Source organism: Canis aureus, chromosome 26, assembly GCF_053574225.1.
Source record: "Canis aureus isolate CA01 chromosome 26, VMU_Caureus_v.1.0, whole genome shotgun sequence".
NCBI lineage: Eukaryota > Metazoa > Chordata > Mammalia > Carnivora > Canidae > Canis > Canis aureus.
In genome coordinates this window covers 30170986-30198272 of record NC_135636.1, presented here as the reverse complement: position 1 = coordinate 30198272, position 27287 = coordinate 30170986, and the positions used below count along the sequence as shown (strand labels likewise).

The following is a 27287-nucleotide window of genomic DNA, read 5'->3' as shown; positions in this document are numbered from 1 at the left end:
ATTGGTGATCATTTTCTATGTGAATAAAATTTATCTCTAGGGGCCAGTGGTGGTTCTGATGGTGATGTAGCCACTCTGAGTTCTCGAGGCACTTAAACAGGCCACCTTCACATAGTAGGCCACCTCAAATCGCATTTTCCCCAATTAAACTTTGGGTCTCAAAAAAAGCTTATACTGCCCAACCAACACCAGAGTAATGCTAGGGCAACATCTGTGTCATATCAGAAACACAATCTTAGCAATGGACTAACTAAATGTGGAAAAATCACTGAAGTGGATCCTCATATCTGATGTGTAATGCTATCATATCTTAGGAAGAATCTGTATGCAGTACATTATATGAGAAGTCAGGATCCCAAATTACACCACTTTGAGCTCACATTAAAACTCATGTATGGGGACGCCTGAGTGGTTGAGCATCTATCTGCCTTTGGCTCAGGGCATGACCCTGGTCCTGGGATCGAGTCCCGCATCAGGCTCCCTTCGAGGAATGCCTGCTTCTCCCACTGCCTGTATCTCTGCCTCTCTCTGTGTATCTCTCATGAAGAAATAAATAAAATCTTAAAAAAAAAAAAAAAAAAAACTCATATATGTTTGGAGCGCCTGGATGGCTCAGTCGATTAAGTGTCCAACTCCTGATTTCAGCTCAGGTCATGATCACAGGGTCCCTGGATCAAGCCCCACGTTGGGCTCCTCCTCTCTTTGCCCCTCTCCATATCTCTAAAATAAATTTAAAAATAAATCTTTAAAACACATGTGTATTTAGGGACACCAGGGTAGCTCAATCAGGTAAGCTCCAGACTCTTCATTTCAGCTGAGGTCATGATCTCAGGATCATGATCAAGCCCCACAACAGACTCCATACTAGGTGTGGAGCCTGCTTAAGATTTTCTCTCTCCCTTGCCCTCTGCTTCTCCCCCAACTCGTGCATGCACATGCACACATTCTCTCTCAATAAAAATCTAAAAAAAAAAAAAAAAGTAGAAAAAAACAGGTTGTAGGTGATTGCTCTTTATTTCGTTTTCTTTTTAAGATCCTATTTATTTATTCATAAGAGACAGAGAGAGAGAGGCAGAGACATAGGCAGAGGGAGAAGCAGGTTCCCTTCATCGGGGAGCCCAATGCAGGACTCGTTCCCAGGACCCCGGGATCACGACCTGAGCCAAAGGCAGACGCTCAACCACTGAGCCTGAGAGACTCAGGCATCCTGGAAGTGACTGTTCTTTTCCTTTTATTTATTTTTTAAAGTAATCTCTACATCAAACATGGGATTTAAACTCACAACCCTGAGATCAAGAGTCACATGCTCTACTGACTGAGCCAGATAGGTACACTTGTTCTTTTCCTTTTAAACAATTTCATAAATTTAAAGATTTTCACAATGGAATTTTTCCATAAGAAAAAAAACCCTGTAATTTGAAGGATGAGCTATCCATTAAACCAATTCTGAAGGGCTGATACTGGGGAACACACAAAACAACTCAAATGAAGACAGGAATGGTTGACAGTTGTATTAAGGAAGCTAAAACATTCTGAAAAACTGAAAAGTTATTATGTTAAGAAGGAGTGTTTCTGGGGATCCCTGGGTCGCTCAGCGGTTTAGCGCCTGCCTTTGGCCCAGGGCGTGATCCTGGAGTCCTGGGATCGAGTCCCACGTTAGGCTCCCTACATGGAGCCTGCTTCTCCTTTTGTCTGCATCTCCGCTTCTCTCTGTGTGTGTGTCTCTCATGAATAAATAAATAAAATCTAAAAAAAAAAAAAAAATAAGGAGTGTTTCTACTATAATGACCCTAGGAAAGGGAGAGCCAGAGGTCTGACTGACTTTACCTAATACTCCCAAGAAAAATGAAATATCAAATCTGATGTAAGTAAATCCAATCAGTATAAGTTTTCATTTTGGCTTAACTAACAAATACCAACTCAAATTATCTATCTTTTTATCTCTGATGTCATATATAATAAGTAATATACAGCTTAATAGTTTGGCTTTCCAGATTATATGAAAAAGTAATGCCAGGGGTGCCTGGCTGATGCAGTCAGTAGAGCATGCAATTCTTGATCTCAGGATTGTAAATTCAAGCCCCACATTGGGTGTAGAGATTACTTAAATATAAAAAATAAAAAATTTTAAGTGATGCCAAACAAGAAGAAAGGCAGAGTGGCACTGAACACTCACTAAGCTATAAATATTTGTCAGACTTTATGCATGGGGGACAGCTCCCTTTTACAGAGGCTATGCATATAATGTAATGGGTTTAGGGGCACCTTGGTGGCTCAGTTAAGCATCTGCCTTCAACTCAGGTCATTACCTCAAGGTCCTGGGAAGAAGCCCAATTAGATCTTCCTGCTCAGTGGGGAGTCTGCTTCACCCTCTGCTTCTCCCCCCTGCTCATGCTATTTCTCAAATAAATAAAATCATTTAAAAAATAATAATAATGTAATGGGATTAAACGCTTGACCTTAAACCCCCAGATCCACCTCATACTACCTGAATGAATCTGAGTAATTACTTAATCCCACTGAATTTGTTTCCTCTCCTTAAAAGGGGTTAGTGGTGACAACAGTACCTATCTCTAGGCAGTGGGTGTGAGGATTGAGATAATCCATTTAAGGGGCACAAGACTGATACAGAGTAAGGACTACAAAGGAATTATTAGCTATTAATAATTCTATTGTCACAAATGAGGAAATTAGGCTTAAAGTAATTTGGCTAACAGTGCTAAATGACAAACCCCAGAACAAAAGCTCAGGTCTGCTTCATTTCTGAATTAATTCTTTCATCACACAAATTCTCCCCAGGTACCCTAGGAGGCCTTCCATTAAAATACAGGAGCATGGGAGGAAGGCAGTAAATGAATGAAGATGAGCAAATTATTCCCAGTGGCGCAAAGGAAAAAAAGGAAAAGAAAAGAAAGAAAGAAACAATTCCTCTTGAGGCTAAATTGTCTTCCTAACCATGAACTAAAACCTGTTTCATTCAAACTCTAACCCACTTACTTGAAGTTTTACTCTCTGGGATCACAAAGAATAAGACAAAGGATTAATATGACTTTTGTGTCCCATCCCCAATCTTCCCCCACACTCTTCTAGAGTGGCAGCACTTGTCTTTTGATTTCACATTAAATCATTCGACAATTGATTAGTGAGTACTATTCCTCAGGCATTGTGCTGGAAATGAGGAGTAAGAAATCCAACTCAGACCCTGCTCTAGTCCACCCAGAAAGATAAACACAAACACTAGAAGGAGATGAACAAGCTCTAACAAGGGGCAAGGGGAATGACATCAAGAAATCATCTAAAAGTCTCAATTTAATTTTGTTGTTTTTAAGTAAACTCTACGCCCACCATGGGACTCGAATTTACAACCCTAAGATCCTAAGTCCCATGGTCTACAGTCTTAGGCAGCCAGGCACCCCAAAGTCTCAATTCAATTTGACAACACTAACAAAAGGAGTTCAAAGCAGAAGCAGGAATTTTTTATTTAAAAAGTTACCTAAGTACTTTTTTTTTTTTTTTAAACTTCTCACACTAAGTTTAACACAAGTTGTTCTCAAGATGCAAAAGGATGGGGCACCTAGCTGACTCTTTTGATTAAAGGTCTGCCTTCAGTTCAGGTCATGATCCTGGGGTCCTGGGATCCAGCCCCAGGTCAAGCTCTCTGCTGGGCAGGGAGTCTGCTTCTGCCTCTCCCTCTGCCTGCTGCTCTGCCTACTTGTGCTCTGTCAAATAAATAAATAAAATCTTTAAAAATAAATAAAGAAGGATGCAAAAGGGCTAAGATTCTATCTATAGCTTTCAACTTATCCATTCTTCAGGGCCTTGGCTTTTTCTTCAAAAAATCTCCAGCTTCCAGAATTAAGAATTAAAGGTAATATATTCAATAAGGACACAGAGGAAAAATAAGAGAAAAAAAACTTATGCTATCTGTATTTATATAGGATTCCATTTTAAAGACCTTGATAGGGCTTTAAATTATCCCTTTACATTTAAATTTCCCTATAATGGGAACCTACTGCCACAAAGGAGATATAAAGGCTTATTTCTTTAAATACAGTATTCAAAGTCAATGCTCCTATATCAATAATAATGAAAGCTTTCAGTGTATGCTGTGTAATACTGTTTAAGAGGCACTTTCACAAAGGTGGGGGGAGGTATAGCTACAAAGCAAATGACAAAGAGCTAACTTCCTATATTAAGAGGGACGCCTGAGTGGCTCAGTGGCTGAGCATCTGCCTTTGGCTCAGGGCGTCATCCTGGAGTCCCTGGATGAGTCCTACATCGGGCTTCCTGCAAGGAGCCTGCTTCTCCCTCTGCCCATGTCTCTGCCTCTCTTTCTCTATGTCTCTCATGAATAAATAAATAAAATCCTTAAAAAAAAAAAAAATAAGAGTGCATACAAACCAAGAACAAAAAAGTCAACTTACTCAAAAGTGGGCAAAATATAAGAACTGGAAGATTGCTCGGGAAGGGGGAGAAAATACAAAGCTCTAATTAGCATGTTATATTCTATCCATATAATATCACCCTAAATTAAAAGAAATGCAAATCAAAATAATTTTTCAGTTCTAAGGCAAAAAATTTAAAGGTAGGATAATCAATGTTTTCAGGATGAGGAGAAAAAAAAGCATCCTTATGCACTGTTGGTAGAAGCATAAATTGGAAAAGCTTTTCTAGAGGCAACTTGGCACTATCTACAAAAATACACATGGAGTGCCTGGTGGGCTCAGTCAGCAGAGCATGTGATTCTTGATCTCCGGGTGATGAGTTCAATCCCCACGTTGGGAGTAGAGATTACATAAATAAAAAATATACACATATCTGCAACCCAATGGTCCCACAGCCAGTAACTTACCCTAGAGATACATCCCCAAAGTCTGCCAAATTACCTGTACTGATGATCAATATAGCTCTGCAATTTCTGCAGCTAATATGTCCTTTAAAAGAGGCCTCGCTAAACAAATTATGTACATAGAATGTTGTACAGCCATTAAAAGGAATAATGGCTATCAGTAGATGTCAATATGGAGCCATCTGTAAGACATATTGTCAGGTAAAAAGGGCATGGTATAGAGGCATGTGTATGGTATTATCTTTTCAATGTAAACAAACATAAATATAGGCACATCTATTATAGCATATGCATAAAATTATTTCTTAAAAGGAACTAAGAAACTGTTTAAGTAGTTCTGTTAATGAGAGGAATGCAGCATGGAAAAGTAAGTTTTCATTTTTTATCTTACTATATTGTTAGAATTTTCTAACCTCAAAAATGTACTTTTTTTGTCAGCAGGGGATTATCTAGTTGGTAAGATTTTAATCTTGGATTACTTATTACTCTTTGTATTTTTTAAAAATATTACTTAAATATACAAAAGTTCTGGGGTACCTGGGTGGCTCAATCGGTTAAGCATCTGCCTTCGGCTCAGGTTATGACCTTAGAGTCCTGGGATCGAGCCCCAAATTGCCTTCTCCCTCTGCCCCTCCCCTGTTCATGCTCTTTCATGCACGCAGTCTCTCTCAAATAAAATCTTCAAAATAAATAAATAAACAAAAGTCCTTTCATTCATTTTTTTTAAGATTTATTTGACACAGAGAGAACAGGCACAGCACGGGGAGTAGCAAGCAGAGTGAGGGAGAAGTAGGCTCCCTGCCAAGAAAGGAGCGTGACTCTGGGATCATGACCTGAGCTGAAAGCAATTGGTCAGCCCACTGAGCCACCAAGGTGCCCATCAGTAAGTATTTATTGAATGCCTATGTGCCAGGTACTGCAAATAGATACTAGAAGGACAAGACTACCCCAACCCTGTTCTCTAGTGGGGAAGACAGGTAATAAACAAGATTCACACAAAGAAGATAATCTCTGGCAGGATAAGCACTGTGGGGAAACCCAATAGAAAGACCACTTTAGATAAGGCTGTTACAAAAGACTCTGAGGAGTTGAGATCTGACAGAGATCTAAATGACAAGAAGACAACCAGGTAAAGATCTAGGAGAAAAATTCTAGGCAAAGGGAGAGTCCTAGAGGCAAGGTGTCTCAGGCGGGAGTGTGCCCCCATCTCCCTCACCAGCCCTGTGCCTAGGAGGTAGAGACTACCCTGCAAACCCATAATGCTGTTCCAGAAAAGCTTAACAGTATCAGCAGGTCCAGTGACACCTTCATCTCAAAGGAAGAAGTTTCCAAGGGGACTCTGCCAAAGTTGTCTTGGAGGAAGGTCAGAAATGCTTAGGGATGGAGCATAGACAGGTTTTAGACTCAGATTCTGACAAATCCTGGCTCTACTCATTGGCTGAATTAAGATGAGATAAATCACTGAGCCTCTGTTTGCCCATCTATAAAATAAGATTAATAACCCTACCTCCTAGGGTTGTTGTGAGGAATAAGTGAGCTAATGGATGTCCAATACTTAGCACAGTTAACACTAACTATTCAGCACTGAAAATAAAATGGTTGTATAACAGTAGTAGTAGTAGCAAAACGTACATCAGACACAAAGGATTACAGCCTAATCAATATTATCATGAAGTATTAACAACAAATAGTATCTAATACACTAAAGAACATAGGAAGCATGTATTTAGTCCTGGGAAGGTGAAAAGTTGATTCAAGTAGGGGTAGGGGCCCATCCATGACTACCCTGGTTTCCTCAAGGACACAGAAGGAAGACTGGATCTAAAGCAAAGACCAGTACCATTCTTCAGGCCCCTCCCCAGGTCATACTGTAAAAGCTGAATTAACCTCTTTTATTTTATTTCCTAACCCCCTCAAAGGAGAGGAGGGAAATCAGGAAAGGAGGAAGGAAAGAAATAGGCCAAAAATTACCTTACTCTCTTTATAGACATTTCAAATGCTTTCTCCAAGAGCCAAGTTTTTCCTTCCACAATTAAAATTCAGGCAGAGAGCAAACACAGGTTGAGTTTACTTATTCCAAATTACTGAGAATGAGCTGGTCAAATCAGTGATCTTCCCAGAAGCAGTGGAAAGGGCCTATTGTTCAGGCAGGGCTCCAGAATATATTTGCTCAATGACCTTTGGGACCTTACTCAACTTCACTGAGCTAATCATCCTACCCTCACAAGTTCCTTTTCTCCTCAACAGAGTTTAAGGCCCAAAACTGGCGAATGTGCCAAGCTAGAAACAAGCACATCACCCTTGCCTCCCACTCACCACTTTGTAATACCTACTTGTACGTCTCTCCCACTGCAGGCCCCCATCAGTTCTGATCCAATTACTACAACAGCTTTCAGGAGCTCAAAGCCCTAGCCACAGTTTTCCAGATCTGAATCAATACTGTCTTAGAAACTGACATCTTCTGACTGCCTGTTTTACTACAGACACTATTCTAAGTGCTTTATATAACCATCATCTCATTTAGTGTCTACCTTTTATAGGTTTGTAGTGATGATGATGATTCGCATTTTACAAATGAGAAAACAAAGGTTCAGAAAGTAGGCTGCCCAAATGACAAAGCTAGCAAGTACTGGGACAAGGAATTGAACCCAAGTAGTATGACTCTAATCAACTACCACACAGTTGCTAATATTCCTCACTGCTAGCTACCAAGTGATCATTAGACTCTTCTGTTTAAAACAGTTTGGGTAAATAAATAAAACAGTTCAGGTTGGGGACGCCTGGGTAGCTCAGCGGTTGAGCACCTGCCTTCGGCCCAGGGCGTAATCCTAGAGTCCCAGGATCGAATCCCAGGATGGAGTCCCAGGATCGAGTCCCAAATTAGACTCTCTGCATGGAGCCTGCTTCTCTCTCTGCCTATGTCTCTGTGTGTGTGTGTGTGTGTGTGTGCGCGCCTCATGAATAAATAAGTAAAATCTTAAAAAAAAAAAAAAAAGTCCAGGTTATATGTCAATTATATCTCATTTTAAAAAAGGGGTGGGGGTGCCTAGGTGGCTCCGTCGGTTAAGCATCTGCTTTTGGCTCAGGTCCTGATCCCAGCGTCCTGGGATTGAATCCTGCATCAGGCTCCCTGATCAGCAGGGAGCCTGCTTCTCCCTCTCCCTCTACTTGCAGCTTCCTCTGGTTGTGCTGTCAAATAAATAAATAAAATCTTTAAAAAAAAAAAAGAAAGAAAAGAAAAGAAAAAGCTCAGTAGTTCCCCCATAGGACCAAGTTTAAGCTACTCAGTGTAACATTAAGGCTGTCAGCGAGATAGTCATTGTGACCAAATCAACCTACGAGCCTCTAAAGATGGGCGCTTAAAAATAAGCCACTAGGGGGATCCCTGGGTGGCTCAGCGGTTTATAGTCTGCCTTCGGCCCAGGGCCTGATCCTGGAGACCGGGGATCGAGTCCCACATCGGGCCCCCTGCCTGGGGCCTACTTCTCCCTCTGTCTGTGTCTCTGCCTCTCTCTCTTTCTCTCTCTGTGTCTCTTGTGACTAAATAAATAAAATATTAAAAAAAAAAAAAAAAAGACACTAGGCAAACTGAGCAGAAGGGCAGTGGCACACAGTGGTTAGGTGCCAGAACTCTGGATTAAGACAGACTGGATTTGGATTCCAGCTCTAACATTTTCCAGATAACTCTGTGCAAGTCATTTTCTCTCCGAGCCTCAGGCATCTCACCTATAAAATAGGAATAGTACCAGTACCAACTTTATACATTCATACAGGTGTTGTGAAGAAAGAAATTAGTTAGGCTCTCAGAGTATTACTGCTCTTGCAGCCACACACGTAGCCAGACTCCTTATAGTTCCAACGCCCAGGAACTTTGCTCAAACGAGCTGCTTCCTCTGCCCAGTCCTTCTGCACCTCCCTGAAGGACTTGCTGGGCCAGCAGCCCACTACAATATTCTCCCATGGCAGTCTGGCCTGTTCTCTGGACCACAGCACTCAGCACTCTAGACTGAAACTGCCTGTCTCCAAGCGATCTCTCACAAGGCCCTGCCCTCCCCCATAGGCAGCCCCAGCATTTAACTAACAAGCAGTGCCCTTACATGGTGGTCAGGTGCTTGTTAAATGTCAACTTCCTCACTGGGAGAATAAAAACAAGAAAGAAGGACAAGTATCACTCCCCTAAAGGGAAGTCAGGATTCAGAGAGACAATCACGAGGAGGCTCTTTGAAAGTGCTACCCAAGGGTCAATGAAGGAAGCCTTCAGAGCAGGGGAGGAAGGCAAGATATAGGGAACGAAGGACCTGAAGACAGACCACAATTTTGCTCCTGGACCTAAGCAAAGCTGTATTCATTTTTCAGGCAAGGGGAGGCTCCAGTCTATAAATGTTGGTAGCTTTGGAGTGGGTTTGTGTGGCTTCCTTTCAGAGCAGGGAACCTTTTTTTTTTAAGATTTATTTATTTATATGAGAGAGAAAAAGAGCACACGTGCACACATGCAGGCACTCACGAGTAGGGGGAGAGACAGAAGGAGAAGAAACTTTTTTTTTTTAAGATTTTATTTGATAGAGAGTGTGAGAGGGAGCTGAAGCAGAGGCAGGGGTAGAGGGAGAAGGGGAAGCAGACTCCCCGCTGAGCAGAGAGCCTCGACGCAGGGCTGGATCCCAGGGCCCTGAGATCATGACCTGAACTGCAGACGCTTAACTGACAGAGCCATCCAGACACTCCGATAAAATACAAACTTATGACATGAAGGAATTTTAAAAACAATTTGTGAGGAATAAAACAGAATAGCAGAATAGTAACATATACTCAACTACTATTCATAGTGTACCAAGTTTTGATAACCTTATCAAATACCTAAACTGAAAAAAAAAAAAAATACCTAAACTGTTCTTACAGGACTCCTTAATTGAGGTATCACTATATTACAAAAGAAAACAATGTGATGTGATGAGCACTGGGTGTTCTATTCAACCAATAAATTGTTGAACACTACATCTGAGGGGAAAAAAAAAAGGAAACAATTTGGATATGGAGTCATCACTCCATGAGGCCTCCAAAGACATTTTCCTGAATTACAACTGTTTCACTGCACAGGAGATTTTAATGACAAATAGATTATTTAATAGTTAACTAACTCATCACCTTATTCTTTAAATATTAACTTTTACTCCTGGCCTTTATTATTAATACCAGGAAATGGCCAACATTTACTTCACCACAGGCTAACTCCTTTAGAAATACCTTATCCCCAAATACTGCAACGCAGAGAAGTTGGCAGTATTATCCCATTTTAGAGGAAAGGAGACTTAGAGCAAATAACTTGCCCACGGTCACCTGGCTAGGTGGGGGAGCTGGGATCTGAGAAGCAGGACCTCCTCTAAGATCCACTCTACTTATACTACTTTTTAAAATGGGACCTTTGGGGATGCCTGGGTAGCTCAGCGGTTGAGTGTCTGCCTTTGGCTCAGGACATGATCCCGGAGTTCTGGAATCAAGTACCACTCGGGCTCCCTGCATGGAGTCTGCTTCTCCCTCTGCCTATGTTCTCTGCTGCTTTCTGTGTCTCTCATGAATAAAAAAAAAGAAATATATATATATATATATATATATATATCTTAAAATAGGGCCTTTGAAAATATAAATGAATAATAAATGAAGCCTTTGGGATATCTGCACACTAAAGATTATTAAGGGATTACTGTTTAAGTTGTTCTGTTTTAAAAAGGAAAAAAAATTAAATCTTTTCCCTCTCGACTGAGAGAGTTTTGGATAAAATACAAACAACATGAAGGAATTCTAAATTTTTTTTTTTAAAGTCTGACTTTTGGGATCCCTGAGTGGCGCAGCGGTTTGGCGCCTGCCTTTGGCCCAGGGCGCGATCCTGGAGACCCGGGATCGAATCCCACGTCGGGCTCCTGGTGCATGGAGCCTGCTTCTCCCTCTGCCTATGTCTCTGCCCCTCTCTCTCTCTCTCTCTCTCTCTGTGACTACCATAAATAAATAAAAAATATTAAAAAAAAAATAAAGTCTGACTTTTTTTTTTTTTTTAAGATTTTGTTTGTTTATTCATAGAGACACAGAGAGAGACAGGTAGAGACACAGGCAGAGGGAGAAGCAGGCTCCATGCAAGGAGCCGGACATGGGACTCGATCCTGGGTCTCCAGGATCACACCCCAGGCTGCAGGCGGCGCTAAATCGCTGTGCCACTGGGGCTGCCCATGAAGGAATTTTAAAAACAATTTGTGATGAATAAAACAGAATAGTAACATATACTCAACTATTCACAGTTTACCAAGTTTTGATAGCCTTATACACTGGTTTTCTCATTCCCATTTTAAAGATCAGGAAATGGAAGGAGGGGATCCATGGGTGGCTCAGCGGTTTGGCACCTCAGCTCAGGGCATGGTCCTGGGGTCCCGGGATCGAGTCCCACATCAGGCTCCCTGCATGGAGCCTGCTTCTCCCTCTGCCTAGGTCTCTGCCTCTCTCTCTCTCTGTCTCTCATGAATAAATAAATAAACATTTTTCTAAAAAAAAGGTAATGGAAGGAAAATAACATTTACTGATATTTCCAATGATCAATGTGAGGCAGTTAGGACGATATTTAAGGGAGGAAACAGGTCCCAGAGGTTAAGTAACTACCTACACTGGAAGTCACCCTCCAATGCCCATGTCAAGAGTTTTAAGTCACATGCCCAAGTTATGTGTATTCCCAAGAGAGTGGCAGATGATGAAACTCAAACTCAGGCATATTGCCTCCATGTCTTGGTCCTTGCCATGACCTATCACACAGCCTGGATATAAAAGGAGGCCTCTTTCACTACCTTGCCCTTCTAAACTGCAGATACTTAAGTCTTATATAGGTTGCATCATGACCAATTTCCTACTCATCAAATCACATTGGACAGCATTTGCCACTCCATGGGACCAAGGGACAGTCAAACAGCACCAGCCATGGCCAGGAGCCTCAAGAAAGGGAAAAAGGCAGCCTGAGCTGGACAAGTTTGGCTTCTACAACTGAGGGATGTTTGCATTATCAGGAACATCCTCTGGGATGAAGTGGCAAGGCCACCCCTTCTCTCAGTAGTGCTTCAAATCTGGGTTCCAGACTGCCACGTGTTTGACATTGTGATTAACATGATTTATTCAAACCTCTGAAGAGAACAGTATGGCATTTAAGTAAGGATGCAAGAGCACTGGGAAAATGGGTAAAGAAACTTGGTACTCCATTGAACAAGTTATTCAATCTCAGCTTCCATGTCTGTTAGATGAGGATAATAGATAAACTGAAAACATTCCATAATCTCCGGGACGCCTGGGTGGCTCAGCAGTTGGGTGTCTGCCTTTGGCTCAGGGAGTGATATTGGAGTCCCTGCATGGAGCCTGCTTCTCCCTCTGCCTATGTCTCTGCCTCTCTCTATCTCTTGTAAATAAATAAAATCTTAAAAAAAAAAAAAAAAAGATTACATAAGCTCCAACAGAGTGCTCCAAAAAATGCTAACTATAGTTATTATTGTAAATGCCCACATTTCCAGGCCAGGTTTCCACAACCTAGGAATCCAAACACTTGTGTGCCTGCAACAAAGGTATGTCAATCCATCTAGCTGTGTACCTTTTCTTTTTTTTTTTTTTTAATTTTTATTTATTTATGATAGTCACAGAGAGAGAGAGAGAGAGAGAGAGAGAGAGAGAGGCAGAGACACAGGCAGAGGGAGAAGCAGGTTCCATGCACCGGGAGCCCGACGTGGGATTCGATCCCGGGTCTCCAGGATCACGCCCTGGGCCAAAGGCAGGCGCCAAACCGCTGCGCCACCCAGGGATCCCTGTGTACCTTTTCCATGTAGGAAAGAACCCTCTTAAAAATCAGGTCTCGGGGGATCCCTGGGTGGCACAGCGGTTTGGCGCCTGCCTTTGGCCCAGGGCACGATCCTGGAGACCCGGGATCAAATCCCACGTCGGGCTCCTGGTGCATGGAGCCTGCTTCTCCCTCTGCCTGTGTCTCTGCCTCTCTCTCCCTCTCTCTGTGTGACTATCATAAATAAATAAAAATTAAAAAAAAAAAAAATCCGGTCTCTAGGGGTGCCTAGGTGGCTCATCGGTTAAGCGTCTGACTCTTGATTTCAGCTCAGGTCATGACTTCAAGATCTTGAGACTGTGTCCAACATCGGACTCCATACTCAGCACAGAGCCTGCTTGGGATTCTCTCTGTCTCTCCCTCCCTCTCCACCTCTCCCACTCCCTAAAAAAATTAAGTCTCTACTAAAACAATGAAAGCCTGAAATACTATCTAAGATGCCTGGGAATCAGCCTTTAAAATCCTAGCATTAAAAAAAATTAAAAAAGAAAAAAATAATAAAATCCTAGCATTATGTTCCTGACATGAGATAAGCACTCATTAGATTAAACCATCATTTTTTTTAATATAAAAAAAATGTCCCCAATGTGGGACTTGAACTCACAACCCTGCAATCAAGAGTCACATGCTCTATAGACTGAGCCAGCCAGGCACACCCAAACCATTTTATTTTTTTAAGATTTTTTTTTTTTAGAGATTTTATTTATTTATTCCTGAGAGACACAGAGAGGCAGAGACACAGGCAGAGGGAGAAGCAGGCTCCTCGCAGGGAGCCCGATGTGGGACTCGATCCCAGATCCCGTGATTACGCCCTAAGCCAAAGGCAGGTGCTCAACTACTGAGCCACCTAGGCGTCCTTATTTTTTTAAGATTTTATTTATTTATTCATGAGAGACAAAGAGAGAGACAGACAAAGGCAGAGGGAGAAGCAGACCCCCTGAGGGAAGCCTGATGCAGGACTCAATCCCAGGACCACAGGATCAGGACCAGAGCCAAAAGCAGATGCTCAACCACTGAGCCACCCAGATGCCCCTCAAACCATCATTTTAAATCCTTCCCCACTCCTCCTCTCCCTCCTTCCCCAAAGTCCATGGATCCAGACACCACCTCCCTTTCATACAAACTGCCCTATTTATGCTGGATGACTCACACCAGGCTCCTAAAATTTTATGGGATTTCTGCAAGCTCATTACTTCCATTATTTGGTCAAAGAAAGCAAAGAACAGCTGGATACCTAGTCCAAGACCTAGCAAAGTTGTCACAGCGTTACAAATCAGGGTTTCAATTTTCAATAGGTTACTCTAAGTTAAGGTTAGTCAGTCAACAACCTGTAATGGGCAATTGCTAAGAGAAATGAATAAGACAGGAACATTCTCCCTTTCTCTGAGCTTACAATCTAGCCAAGGAGGCTCTAAGTAACCTTCCATTTTGGCTTAAAGAATATTTATCATGAAAAATGTCAACTTCCCCACAGTAGCTCCTAGAGAGATGAGGAAGGAAGGTTACGGAGTTGTATATATAACATTGAGCCCTGATTTCCAGGCAGTGTCAGCAACTGCCTTTGAAAATAATCAGGTGTCCTCAAAGAACTGTTTCATTCAGTGAGGAAGTTATTTGAAATCTAGATTTATCATCGTCCTTAGCAATTTCTTGTCTGGGGTTTTATGGTTGAGTATATCGTTTGGGAAAAAAGCACTTGGAAGTCATTTTTAAATAGTGCTTGCACTCAGGATACACTTTCAAATTTCAGATAGGGAGTTTGAGCACCTTTAAAATCCTGAAAGAAGTACCAGGTAGCTGATTATCCAAGGATATGGAAGGCCTCTAGGAAAAGAGGATTAAAAACATTACATCTCACTTTCCCCAAACTCCAGCCAAAAGCAAATTACCTGCTTCACTTTTAAATTTCATTCTGCCTGCCCTACTAATTCAAAGGCAAAAAGAAAGCTAGCGTGGGAGGGTACCTGGGTGGCTCAGTCAATTAAGTGTCAGCCTTTGGCTCAAGTCATAATACCAGGGTCTTGGGTTCGAGCCCTGTGCCTTAGGCTCCCTGCTCAGCAGGGAGTCTGCTTCTCCCTCTGCACCTTTCCAGCTTGTGCTTTCTCTCTAGTTCTTTCATAAATAAAATCTGGGGGAAAAAAACAAAAGAAAGAAAGAAAAGAAAAGAAAAAAAGAAAGAAAAGAAAAGAAAGGAAGAAAGAAAAAGCAGGCAGGCAGGCAGACTGGGGTAGGGAGGAGAAAACACTTTTTAAATTTAAATCAGTAAGAAATTACCAACATAGTTGTATGGAAACTACAAGACTCTCTGTTAGAGATTCAGGGAAGAACCTAGCACTGAAGGAACACTGATTAACAGTGAAAAGTTTAGGCAATTTTGAATGAAATAAAGCATGGAACTGGCAGAGGACATGGAGGTAGAAGTATGCTGAAGTTGGGTGTGAAGACAAGCCGGCTGCCTAGGCTAGAAAAGAGGCAGTGACAGAAGTGACTAGGAGGAGGGAAGGATTGGCAGCCTGCCCAACAGAGCACGTGAAGGAAATCAGATCTGCTAACAACAAGCTCCCACAGACACTGGGTTTCTAAGCAAGGTACTGACAAAGACACAGGGCAGGGTAGACTTTGGAGATAATCAGCCCCTCATTTTACAAATGGGGAGAATGAGGCCCAGCAGCATTAAGTGACTTGCCTGAGGTCTCACAGTGAGTGGAGGAGCTGGGACTAGGGCCAAATTCAGATCAAATCCGTTACTGAAGAGGAACTGACATTCATGTGAGGGATAAGGGGGAGGGGGAGGCACGGGACACAAAACAGTCTAGTCATTCAGGTTTGTCCTGATTAGGGCCAAGAACAGTATCAAGCTGGAAAAAGGCCATGACAGGTGACAGCCAGGGAAATAGGTGCAGATGACTTAAGACATTTAGGAAGGAAAAAACCACTAAGATTCAGTTGGTACAAAAAGAGAGAGAGTATTGTAAGCACTGATCACCATCAAAGAATATCATCTTCCCACCAGCATTTGCCTTTGTGAAGCTCTGGTACAGAGATAAACCAGTAGCTTCTATTGAAGGTCCAGGCACCTGCCTTTCCCAAGTCCATTTCCAGAACCTAGAAAACCAAGAAGGACTCCTTGGAAATACCAACATGTATGACCCTACTAACTTGGGAGTATCTCAGACTCTCTACGCATGGTAGGATAACAAGTGAGTAAGTAAAAAAGATGAGATGGCTAACTGCAGTATTCACTAGAAGACTATGTCAAGGGGCACCTGACTGGCTCAGTCAGTTGAGCGTCCAACTCTGGATTTCAGCTCAGGTCATGATCTCAGAGTCCTGGGATTGAGTCTCACATCTGACTCCCCAGTCAGCAGGGAGTCTGCTTGTTTTCCTCTCCCTCTGCTTCCCACTCCACTTGTGTGTGCTTACTCCTGCATCTTACCCCTTTGAAATAAATAAATATTAAAAAAAAAATAAAAAGACTATATGCCAAGAATTATGTTCAGGGGCACCTGGGTTAGCTCAGTCTGTTAAGCATCTGCCTTTGGCTCAGATCATGATCTCAAGATCTTGGGGTTGAGCCCTGTGTCACCTCCCTGCTCAGCAGTGAGTTGCCTCTCCCTCTGCCCTCCCGCACCCCAATCATTTTTCTCTCTAAAGCAAATAAAGTCTTTTTTTTTTATTCTTTTATTCACAAGAGACACAGAGAGAGAGGCACAGGCAGAGGGAAGAGAAGCAGGCTCCACTGCAGGGAGCCTGATGTGGGACTCCATCCAGGGACTCAGGGATCACGCCCTGAGTCCAAGGCAGATGCTCAACCACTGAGCCACCCAGGGGTCCCATCAAGTAAATAAATTCTTTAAAAAAAAATTTATATTCACAACTGCAGCACCTGGCTAGCCCAGTTAGTAGAGCATGCAACTCTTGATCTCGGGATCATGAGTTTGAGCCCCATGTTGAGTATAAAGTTTACTTTTTTTTTTTTTTAAGATTTATTTATTTATTCATGAGAGACTCAGACTGAGAGAGAGAGATGCAGAAACACAGGCAGAGGGAGAAGCAGACTCCTCGCAGAAGCCCGATGTGGGACTCGATCCCAGGACTCCAGGATCATGACCTGAGCCATAGGCAGGCACCCAACCACTGAGTCACCCAGGCATCCCTAAAGTTTACTTAAAAAAAAAAAAAAAAAACTAATTATGTTCACAATTAAGCAATTATTTAAGTTTTTTTTTTTAAAGATTTTATTTATTCATGAGAGACACAGAGAGAGAGGCAGAGACACAGGCAGAGGGAGAAGCAGGCTCCATGAAAGGAGCCCAACGTGGGACTCCATCCCGGGACTCCAAGATCACGCCCTGGGCCGAAGGCAGGTGCTAAACCACTAAGCTACCCGGGGATCCCATCATTTAAGCATTTAAATTTGACAAAATAGGTGCCTGGGTGACTCAGTTGGTTAAGCATCTGCCTTGGGCTCAGGTCTTGATCTCAGGGTCCTAGGATCCAGCCCCAAAGGAGCTTCCTGCTCAGTGGGGAGCCTGTTTTCCCTCTCCCTTTGCCATTCCCATTGCTAGTGCCTGCGCACACTCTCTCCCAAATAAATCTTTAAAAATATATAAATTTGACAAAATACATAGAAATTCAAATTCCTTAAGAAATTTTAGCTGGGGGGGGGGGGTGCGCCTGGGTGGCTCAGTTGATTAAGCATCTGCCTTCGGCTCAGGTCATAATACCAGGATCCTGGGATGGAGGCCCATGTGGGGTTCCCTGCTCAGTGGGTGAGTCTGTTTCTCCCTCTGCCCTTTTATGCTCTCTCGCTGTCTTGCTCTCAAATAAAATCTTTATTAGAAAAAGGAATTTTCACCATGGTTTCAAAAACAAAATGCTGGACTAGCATATAGTTATAATTAAGTATAACTAATAGTCCTTGGAAGGTGACTTGTACAAACTTTAGGGGACGGGGGCACTTAAGTGGCTCAGTGGTTGAGCATCTGCTTTTGGCTCAGGTCAAGATCTGGAGGTTCTGGGATGGAGTCCCACATCGGGCTCCCTGCAGGGACCCTCTTCTCCCTCTGCCTGTGTTTCTGCCTCTCTCTCTCTCTCTCTCTCTCTCTCTCTGTCTCTCATGAATAAATAAAATCTTAAAAAAAAAAATTGGGGGGAAGTGTCTGGATAAAGAGAAAGTGGAAAATAATACCTCAGCATAAGGCTAACCACACCACCTATTTCCACAAAGATATCCTTGGCTTTGTGTATAGAACCTCACTACTCAGTGTAGTTCAGTAATATGGCCATCACCTGGGAATTAGAAATGCAGATCCAGAGGCTCCAACCTAAACCTACTGGATCAGAATTAGCATGTTAGCACGACCCTTCTCCCACAAGCAATTTATATGCACATTCAAGTTTGAGAAGCATGGACACAGAATACTTTAAAGGTGCACTGTATATAGCAGTACCAAGCAGATAAAATACCAGACAGGCGTATAAAGAGATGAAATATCTGTTCACTTTCTGTGTATCATATTTTATTAGGTACTGCTCAGACAGACCTCCAGTGTTTTTTATCAATTTGGTACTTATTAACCACCACATGATCTAAATGTGGGATCCATTTCACTTCCTGAAATAACACACCTTAGCTCTAGGGCTTTCATGACCATGAAAAATAAAACACTTAGTTGTTCTGAAAATATAGTAACGGTTAATTGTATTCAAGCTCCAACACTGAGTTCAGAGCACTTTTTCACAAGCTCCATTAATTCCTACAGGTTCCTGCGAGTATCATTAAATCCTCCAGCATCCCTAAGAAGCAGGTGCTTGGCAAACATCCAATCTCCAAATGAGATTCAGAAGGAAGTGGTCCTGAAAATGCAGTACCTTCCTGCCTCATCCTGCCAGTGTAGCTTCTCAGGCCCAAACTCTCTCCCCCACTGAGGCCTCATACAGCTGCACACTCAAGTACTTCCCAAAAGGGAGAAAGGTCAGAAGTATCATTATCCCATAAGCACTTGGGATTCCAGCTGTGGAGAAATTAAGCCGGTTAGGGGCTCAGAGAAGCCCTGAGTAAGATCTGGAAAGACAGAGGGAAATACAAAAGAAAGAACCTACTGAGAGGCTTTTAAGAGACAAGAGGTCCCAGATATTTGGTGATTTTAAGATGGGGATTGGGAGCAAGGCTTGGCAGACATGTGAGAAAATGATAAGAGGTAAGTATCCATCCCCCACCTGCAACTCAGGGAAAATAACAAAAAGAGTGACAAAGAGATTCCTCCAAATGACCTATTTTCTTGATAAAAGGAAGGAAGAAAGCTAATGTAGGGAGGAAGTTTATGAGCTGGAAGACTGGAAGACTCTCTTCAGAATTTTTTCCCAATGGGGGTGGGGGAGGAGAGAAGCAAAGGAGAAAACAGTACACATCTAACCAGAATCTTATAGGAAGCAAACCACTGGAAGATTAAAAGTCCTGTGAATAACCAAAGAAATGTAAAGGGATTTCCTTTCCAGTTTAAATTCAGCGCTGGAGGGTCAAGCAGTCCTGGATCTGAGGCCAGCTCAAAGGGTAGAAAAGAGAAAAACTCTACAGACTCCAGTAAGCAGAGCACTGTCCAAAGGGAGTTAGAAACCAGAAAAAAGGCAGAAAATGGGATAGGGCAAGCCAAGATAGAAGAGTTCCTGTTAGTAGAAAGCAAAAACATAAAAGGTAAAATAGATGTATGAAAGACAGCATGCAGGTACCCTTTAAGGGAGGGATCTTTCACTTGGGGGAGGGAAATTCAAGGTGTGACTATAGGAAGTGTGCTCAGAAAAAAGGCCACTGAAGCAGAGAAAATGCTGTGCTAAAGAAAGATAAGCATTCACCAGAGGAAGGAAGAGGAAATGGGTGCCCTGACCAAAGCAGGGAGAGCACCTAAAAGGGAAATGGGGTTCCAAAGAGGAAAGTAAACTGAGTAACGAAAATGTCTTGGATAAAAGAAAAGCTAAAAAGGATAGGAGGCATCATGCTCAAGAACCAGATATCATGGCGCAGGCCTGAGAGAACTTAGAAAAAATGTGTGCCCTCCCAGATTTAAGAATCATCAGGAAGGTGGCTGCAACCCAAGGACTGGGCAACCAAAAGGAGTGGATCCTGTACATTTTGGAAACACAGGAAACAAATACACTCTCAGATATGAACCTGAGTCTCCCCCAGGAAATAAAGTAGTTTAATTTGAGGAACTCATGAAAATGGGTGCAACCCCAAGAATACAGTGACTAGAAAAAGCAGTGAATTCCTTTATTTGTGCAACCGCAAATATCTACCTTTAAACTTCAGAATTTGGATCGCATTTTCAGTAGACTCTGGAAATAAGGAGCACCCCCAAGGGCTGGGGAAACGAAGCAGCCCCTAAATTTAAAAAATTTTGGAAAGCATTTGCAAGATCTGGGGCCAGGATAAGGAGATTCTTTCTTGGATATGTGGGAATAGAAGTATCCCCGAAACTTTGGCTACCGGACCCCAGATCTGAGAGTCAATTATGGAGCAAACCCCAAAATTTGAAAGGGAGTGCGTGTTCAGATTAGTGGCTCGGAAAAGGGAGTGTCCTCCCAGTTTGGGGGGGGTTGCCTGGGAAATGGGATACATCCTCAGTTTGAGGGGCTTTGGAAATTAAGATAAAACCCCAGGGCTGGAGTTTAAGAAAGGGAGTGCACCACATTCTCTAAACTATAGAGAAAGGGGACACTCCCATAACCAGGGGCTTGAGAAAGGGGTGTGCTCCCCAGAATAGGATAAAAGAGTCAATAAAAGAAAACGCATTCCCAAAGCACAAGGCAACAGCAGCGGCTGGAGGTGGAGCTCTCGGGGACCACGCAGCTCAGCCTCTCTCTAGCCCCAGCGCTTACCCCCCACCCCCAACGCGGCCCGCTCCGCGCCCCGAGCCCGCAGCCCGCGGCCCAGCCCCCTCGGGCGGCGCTGATTGGCCGCGACCGCCGTCATTCCCTCGGGCAGCCCTGGGGATTGGGCGCCACTCGCACGCCCGCCACGCTCTCAGCAGCGGTCCCCGGGCCTCCCTCCCCGCTGGGCGAGCGGGGCCGGGCGGAGAGCGAGGCCAGGCAGGGGACCGGGCAGCGGCGGCGGCCGTCTCCTCTGCCGCTGGCACGGCGCGCGCACGGCGCGGGCCCGGCCCAACCCGGCTCCGGCCCTCCGGCTTCTCCTCGCCGCGCCTCGTCGCGAGCTCACCTCACAGCCCCGCTCCGGCTGCGCCGCTCCAGGACCAACCGACAGAAGGACTCTGCGTGCTGCGCACCACGTGACCCCCGGGACGCGCCCAGCGTATCCCCCGCCCCCCCACACACACGCACCATCGCCACCACCGAGTGACGCAGCGCCCCAGCTGCCCCGCCCTCGGCCCCGCCCTGCTCGCTCCCCGTGGAGACGGCCCCGCGGCCACGCCCACTGCCCTGACGCGCGGGAACCAGGCCGGCGCCCTGATCCAGCGCACGAAGTCGCCACTCGTCAGGTAACACGAAGCCTGGGACTGGACACCCACGATCCATCACCTGTTAATTTTGCCTCCCAAGTGCATCTGGAAGCCCTTACTTCTTTCCGTCCCACTGCTGACACTCCAGTCTAGGCCCCCTCTCTCTTAGATGATGGTCGTGCCCTCCATCCCATTACCCTTTCCCCTTCCAAACCATTCTTCACACACAGTGGAAGCTTTTCAAAATTCAAATATAATCACAAACCCGGTTCTTCGGGTTGAAATCTTAATATCCCCCTGTAGCCTATCAACCAGGCTCTTCAAAGTCTAATAAATCCTAACCTGCCTCTCTCACAATCTCACACATCCTGCTTTCCCACGTTTTCCACCCCTTTCAAGTGCGCAAGCCAGGTTCCTTGACCCCTCAGGGTCTTTGCACTAATACCTCCTCCACTTTGCCTCATTAACTCCTTGGAAAGGATTCCAATTGCTGGTGTGGAGAGGAGCTGTATTTCGCCTCTGGGGACCAAGGTCGGAGTTGCAGCCACATCAAAAGAGTATGAAATGTTTTCCCAATAGGACTTGGGAAGTCCCAAGGAGATTGGCTAAACATTTGTTATTTGTGAGGGCAATGAGGACTTTAACTTACATTGAAAAGACAAAGCAGCCACATTGTATTTTTTTTTTAAGATTTTATTTATTCATGAGAGACTGAGAGAGAAAGAGAGGCAGAGACACAGGCAGAGGGAGAAGCAGGCTCCCTGCAGGGAGCCCGATGTGGCACTTGATTCTTGATTTCAGCTCAGGTCATGATCTAAGTCGGGGGATTCGAGCCCCCTTGTCAGGCCCTGTGTTCAGCATAGAGTCTTCATGTCCCTCTCCCCCTGCTCCGCCTCTCTCTCTCAAAGAAATAAAATATTTTTTAAAATGTAAATCTAATCATGTCACCACCCTGCTTAAAACAGCCAATCTGTTCACCTGAATCCTTCACCCTTGCTTGTCCTCTAGGTATACTGACTTTCTCTCAGTTTCTAGGATTCTTCCTACATTCTTTCCAGCTGCTGGCTCATCGCATAGGCTGCTGCTTTTTTGCAAAGCTGACTCTTCATCATGCAAGGTCTATTTGTCATCTCCTTGGTGAGACTCTCTGTAGCTACATAATGTAGAAGTGCTTCAGTCGATCAAATGCCTGCGCCATGACAATTACTCTCTACCTTTTCACTATTCATTTTCAACAGAGCATTAACACAGTTTTGTTTCATTTATTCTCTTGATTGTATTTGTTTCCTGAATTAGAGTGAGGAACTATTTTATTTATATCAACTGAATTGTCAAATCTGGCAAATAATAGTTGGTCAATGTGTATCTGTCGAAGAACTGAAAGGAAAGAAAATGATATTGAAAAGAAAAACTAGGGATCCCTGGGTGGCGCAGCGGTTTGGCGCCTGCCTTTGGCCCAGGACGTGATCCTGGAGACCCGGGATCGAATCCCATGTTGGGCTCCCGGTGCATGGAGCCTGCTTCTCCCTCTACCTATGTCTCTGCCTCTCTCTCTCTCTCTCTCTCTCTCTCTCTGTGACTATCATAAATAAATAAAAAATTAAAAAAAAAAAAAAGAAAGAAAGAAAAACTAGGGCAGGCCCAGTGGCGCAGCAGGTTAGGGCCTGCCTTCAGCCCCGGGGTGTGATCCTGGAGACCCGGGATCGAGTCCCACGTCAGGCTCCCTGCATGGAGCCTGCTTCTCCCTCTGCCTGTGTCTCTGCTTCTCTCTCTCTCTCTCTCTCTCTCTCTGTGTGTCTCATGAATAAATAAAGTCTTTAAAAAAAAGAAAAGAAAAACTATTAGATTCTTCTTTATGACCCAAGTCCATAGGAGGTGCTCTTTAAATCAGGCTTGAAAGGCATTACTTCAGGGCAGAGGGAAGTGTTTAGGAAGAGGTTCTGGGAAACCAAGGACAAAAGCTTCAGCAGCACTTATAACAGTACAGAGTTTAGGGCAGCTCTGGTGGCTCAGAGGTTTAGCGCCGCCTTCAGCCCAGGGCATGATCCTGGAGTTCCGGGATGGAGTCCCACGTGGGGCTCCCTGCATGGAGCCTGCTTCTCCCTCTGCCTGTGTCTCTGCCTCTCTCTCTCTGTGTCTCTCATGAATAAATAAATAAAATCTTTAAAAAAGAAAAAAGAAGTGCTAAAAAAAAAAAACAGTACAGAGTTTAGTGTGGCCCCTGTCCAAGGATAACATGCAAATTAGTGAAATATTCCATGTTTGTAAAAAACAAAACAAAACAAAAAAAACTTCAGTAATTTAAGGACTAGAACCACCTGCATAAACTCATCTAAATGTTCTAAATACACTAAGAAAGGATCTTCCCAGGATCCTCTTGGTTTATATTTATTAACATGAAACTGTTCAAATGTTAGTGGCTGCTGTAGCATATAGAGGATTTGTTGTCCCACTACCATAAAATGCCAAGAATCCCATATTCAATAGTCCCACATAAATACAACATGTTTCTTCACTTATTTAGCCTGCATGTATTGAAAGCCAGGTTTGGGACGCCTGGGTGGCTCAGCAGTATACCGCCTGCCTTGGGCCCAGGGCATGATCCTGGAGTCCCGAGGTCGAGTCCTGCATCGGGCTCCCTGCATGGAGCCTGCTTCTCCCTCTGCCTGTGTCTCTGCCTCTCTCTCTGTGTATCTCATGAATAAATAAATAAAATCTTAAAAAAAAAAAAAAAAAAAAAAGGGACACAGGGCAGAATGAAGTGTAGGCCCTGCTCTCGAGGATCTCATAGCCCAGTAAAGAGATCATTGCAATTTGTAAGTTAAGGTTCTTTTTGTCTGTTGCAAATACAAGCACTGACAGTGTTGCCAATACAAGCAAAAGAGAAATATATTACAAGGATATTAGGGGCCTAGAGCATAGACAGGAGGGTAAGCTTGGAAAACAAGCAGACAGAAAAGCAGCTTCACCAAGAAGCAGCTGCTGCTGCCAACAGCACCACACACCACAGCTGGGATTCAATCCTAACATCTTTTTGTCTTTGAGTCACTCGTTTCAGAGGCAAAAAATCTTGGCCCAGAGCCACTGTTGATTGGTCAATCTCAGGTCACATGGATTAGTCCAAGCTGCCAGGGAAAGAAGAGAGGAGCAATCTGCCCCTATGGATATTCCCCCATTGGGAAAATTGGGAAAGAGGGGAGAGCTGATGCTGGCCAACCAAAATAATTTGATGCAGATATGAATAAAGTACCTTGGGAGTTAAGCTCTTTCTGATTCCTGCAGAAACCTGGCTTGCCAGCTTCTAAACTGGATCTTCACTGGCTGCTAGTCACAGAACTCCAGTTTGCAAAATTCTCATCTAAAGCCCTAGTTTTACCACTGCCTCCTTAGCAGCATCCATCTTTGGGCCTTAAGATCCTCTCCAGTGTCTCACTAGTAGTGGGTCTCAACCTCCCAATTATATCATAGGTAGAGCCTTTCTTCATACAAGATGGGCATTCAACTAATAGTTGCAATTAGTAGAATAAATGAAACAATGAATGTAAAGCAGCCTCAGTTCCACAGAGTAGAATCTCTCCTGCTAAGTATCCAACCAATTCAGAACTCTGGTCCCAGCCTGTAAAATGACAGCTCCACAAAGAAACCCCGCATACACACGAAAGGCATTCAGTAGCTGCATGGAAAGTCTTTTAACTCCCTACGCATCACTTTTCTTCTTAAATTGTCATATTTAAGTTAAATAGTGTATGAGGAAATCTATTATTAACTGCAAAGTTCTATAAAATTATTTTCTGATTACTTTCTTACTAGATTAATCATCATCTAGAGTATTCAAAATGTCCCTGCCTAAAGAGAAGCAGAACTAATGCCCTAACATGAGATAGGATATTCAATTAGAAAACTGATCTTTCTCAGCCTCTAGCCAACAAACCTTTACACTCTGTCCTTATGCAACCCAAAGGTATTTACAATGAGTCTGTCTAGGGAAAAGGGGAAAACTAAAACAGAAAAGCAACCCTGGGTGCCTGGGTGGCTCAGTCAGTTAAGCATCTGCTGCCTTTGGCTCCGGTCATGATCCCAGGGTCCTAGGATCAAGCCCCACATTGGGCTCTTTGTTCAGCAAGGGGACTCCTCTCTCTCCCTCTGCCTGCCACCCCCCCTGCTTGTGCTCGCTTTCCCTCTTTATTTCCCTCAAATAAATACAATCTTTAAAAAAAAAAAAAAAAAAGAAAAAAGCTGTGACTCACACTCACAGACCCCATATATTCAGAATATTACCAAGCTTGAGCATGTCAGTCTCCAAAGTAGGAACTAGGGTATGATATCTGCAGCACTCAGCTGAGTATGAGAACTCAGGAAGCCGGAAACCACAGTCACAGCAGCATATGAAAGGTCCAAGAACCTTCACAAGGCGCCAGGGGCCCAAGGGAAGCAAGTTGAGTCTTGGCCCTGGCCTGACGTCTTCCAGTCTGGACCTGATGGAAAGTTCTTGAGTTCCCCAAGCCTTAGTGCTCTCCAAGTGAGGGGGAGGAGAATTAAGTACGGATTCTGATATATTTCCAGCATTTTGCAAGATTATAGGAAAGGAGGAAGAAGAGGAAAAAGAGGAGAACATTTTTTTATTTTTGTCCTAGATACTAAGAAGAATAATAAGGGGCATCTGGTGGCTCAGTTTGTTAAGTGTCCAACTCTTGATTTCAGCTCAGGTCTTGATCTCAGGGTTGTGAGTTCAAGCCCTGTGTTGGGCTCCACACTGGGCATGAAGTCTACTTAAGGAAAAAAAAAAAAAAATCAAAAAAAAAGAGTGATAAAATCCACCTGGACTACGTCAAGGGACTAAGTCCTGTTGTACTTTGTCCTTTGGGAGCTCTAGTATCTAGCACTGTTTTCTGTAATTTATGCATACTTAATACATATTTCTTGTGGGTTGAAACCCATGCCAATCCAGAGATAAAAGAGAAAGGGGGAGGAGTTTAGCCCTAGGGGTCTAAAGGAATGGAGGTTAAAGATGTCAATTAAATGAACAGTCTCTAAATCTGCTGGTACTCCACTCCCCAAATGTTTCTTATAATTTAATTTTAAATAGTTAATGCTATGCTAGGTGGTTCAAATGCCAAAAACTATATAAGGCATACAATGCAAAGTCTACCTCAAATTCTTGTCCTTCTCTGGTCTTGTTTCTACTGATTAACTACTGCTCTTACTTTCTTATGAATCATTTCAGGATTTCTTTACACATAAATAAGCAAACTCAAATATAAGTTAAAAAAAGAAATCTAAGTTCAAATATGTTCTGACTCTTTTAAACAAAAAGAAACATTTTTCTTAAGCTTTTTTTTTTTTTAAGTAATCTGTACACCCAACATGGAGCTCAAACTCCAAAACCTGAGATCAAGCATCCCATGCTCTACTGACTGAGCCAGCCAGGTGCCCCCAAAAGGAACATTTATATATGTTGTTTTCCACCTTACCTTTTTCATATATTTGGACACTGTGGAATACATTTTGGACACCGTGGAATACATTTTGTCCAATGGCATAAAAATAACTTCTTTGTTATCTTGTTTTATATTACTGCTCTGTAGAGTTTCTTGTATGGATATACTATGATTTGCTTAATCAGCCACTTATTGAAGGACATTTAGGTTGTTCCCAATCTTTTGCAATTTAAAAACAATGTTCCATTTACAAATAGTAAACCACATGTGGGCAGGTAGAAAACTCCCATCTAAGTTCTCAGAAGTGAGATGCCTGGGTGCCTCAGCGGTTGAGCATCTGCCTTTGGCTCAGGGCGTGATCCCGGAGTCCTTGGATCGAGTCCCACATCGGGCTCCCTGCCTGGAGCCTGCTTCTCCCTCTGCCTATGTCTCTGCTTCTCTCTCTGTCTCTCATGAGTAAATAATAAAATCTTAAAATTCTCAGAAATGAGAGCTCTGAGCCACAGGAATATATATACATTTGTAACTTTGGTAGAGATTGCAACTTGCCCTTTATAGATTCCCCAAAGATATAACTCCACAGTTGCAAAATATGTCACAAGTAATCTATTACTTGTAATAATTAAAATCCAGCAATTTATTTATAATTTAAGTAGAAGCAATTTCAAAATTATTCCCATTATGTTATT

The 27287-nt window shown here is 43.3% G+C and overlaps 1 protein-coding gene across 5 annotated transcripts in view; it reads right to left on the bottom strand.

Moving 5' to 3' along the window:
- PHF20 (PHD finger protein 20) overlaps positions 1-21068 on the bottom strand; it is a 146541-nt gene extending 125473 nt beyond the window's left edge. For 2 of the 5 annotated variants that reach the window (XM_077872953.1, XM_077872957.1), the window contains exon 1: positions 20920-21068. The gene's annotated coding sequence lies outside the window, so the exon portion shown is untranslated. Of the gene's footprint in view, positions 1-6820; positions 6942-20919 lie in introns of those variants that run through there. The other 3 variants (XM_077872955.1, XM_077872954.1, XM_077872956.1) reach the window with 3 other exon arrangements.
- Positions 21069-27287: the final 6219 nt, after the last annotated feature.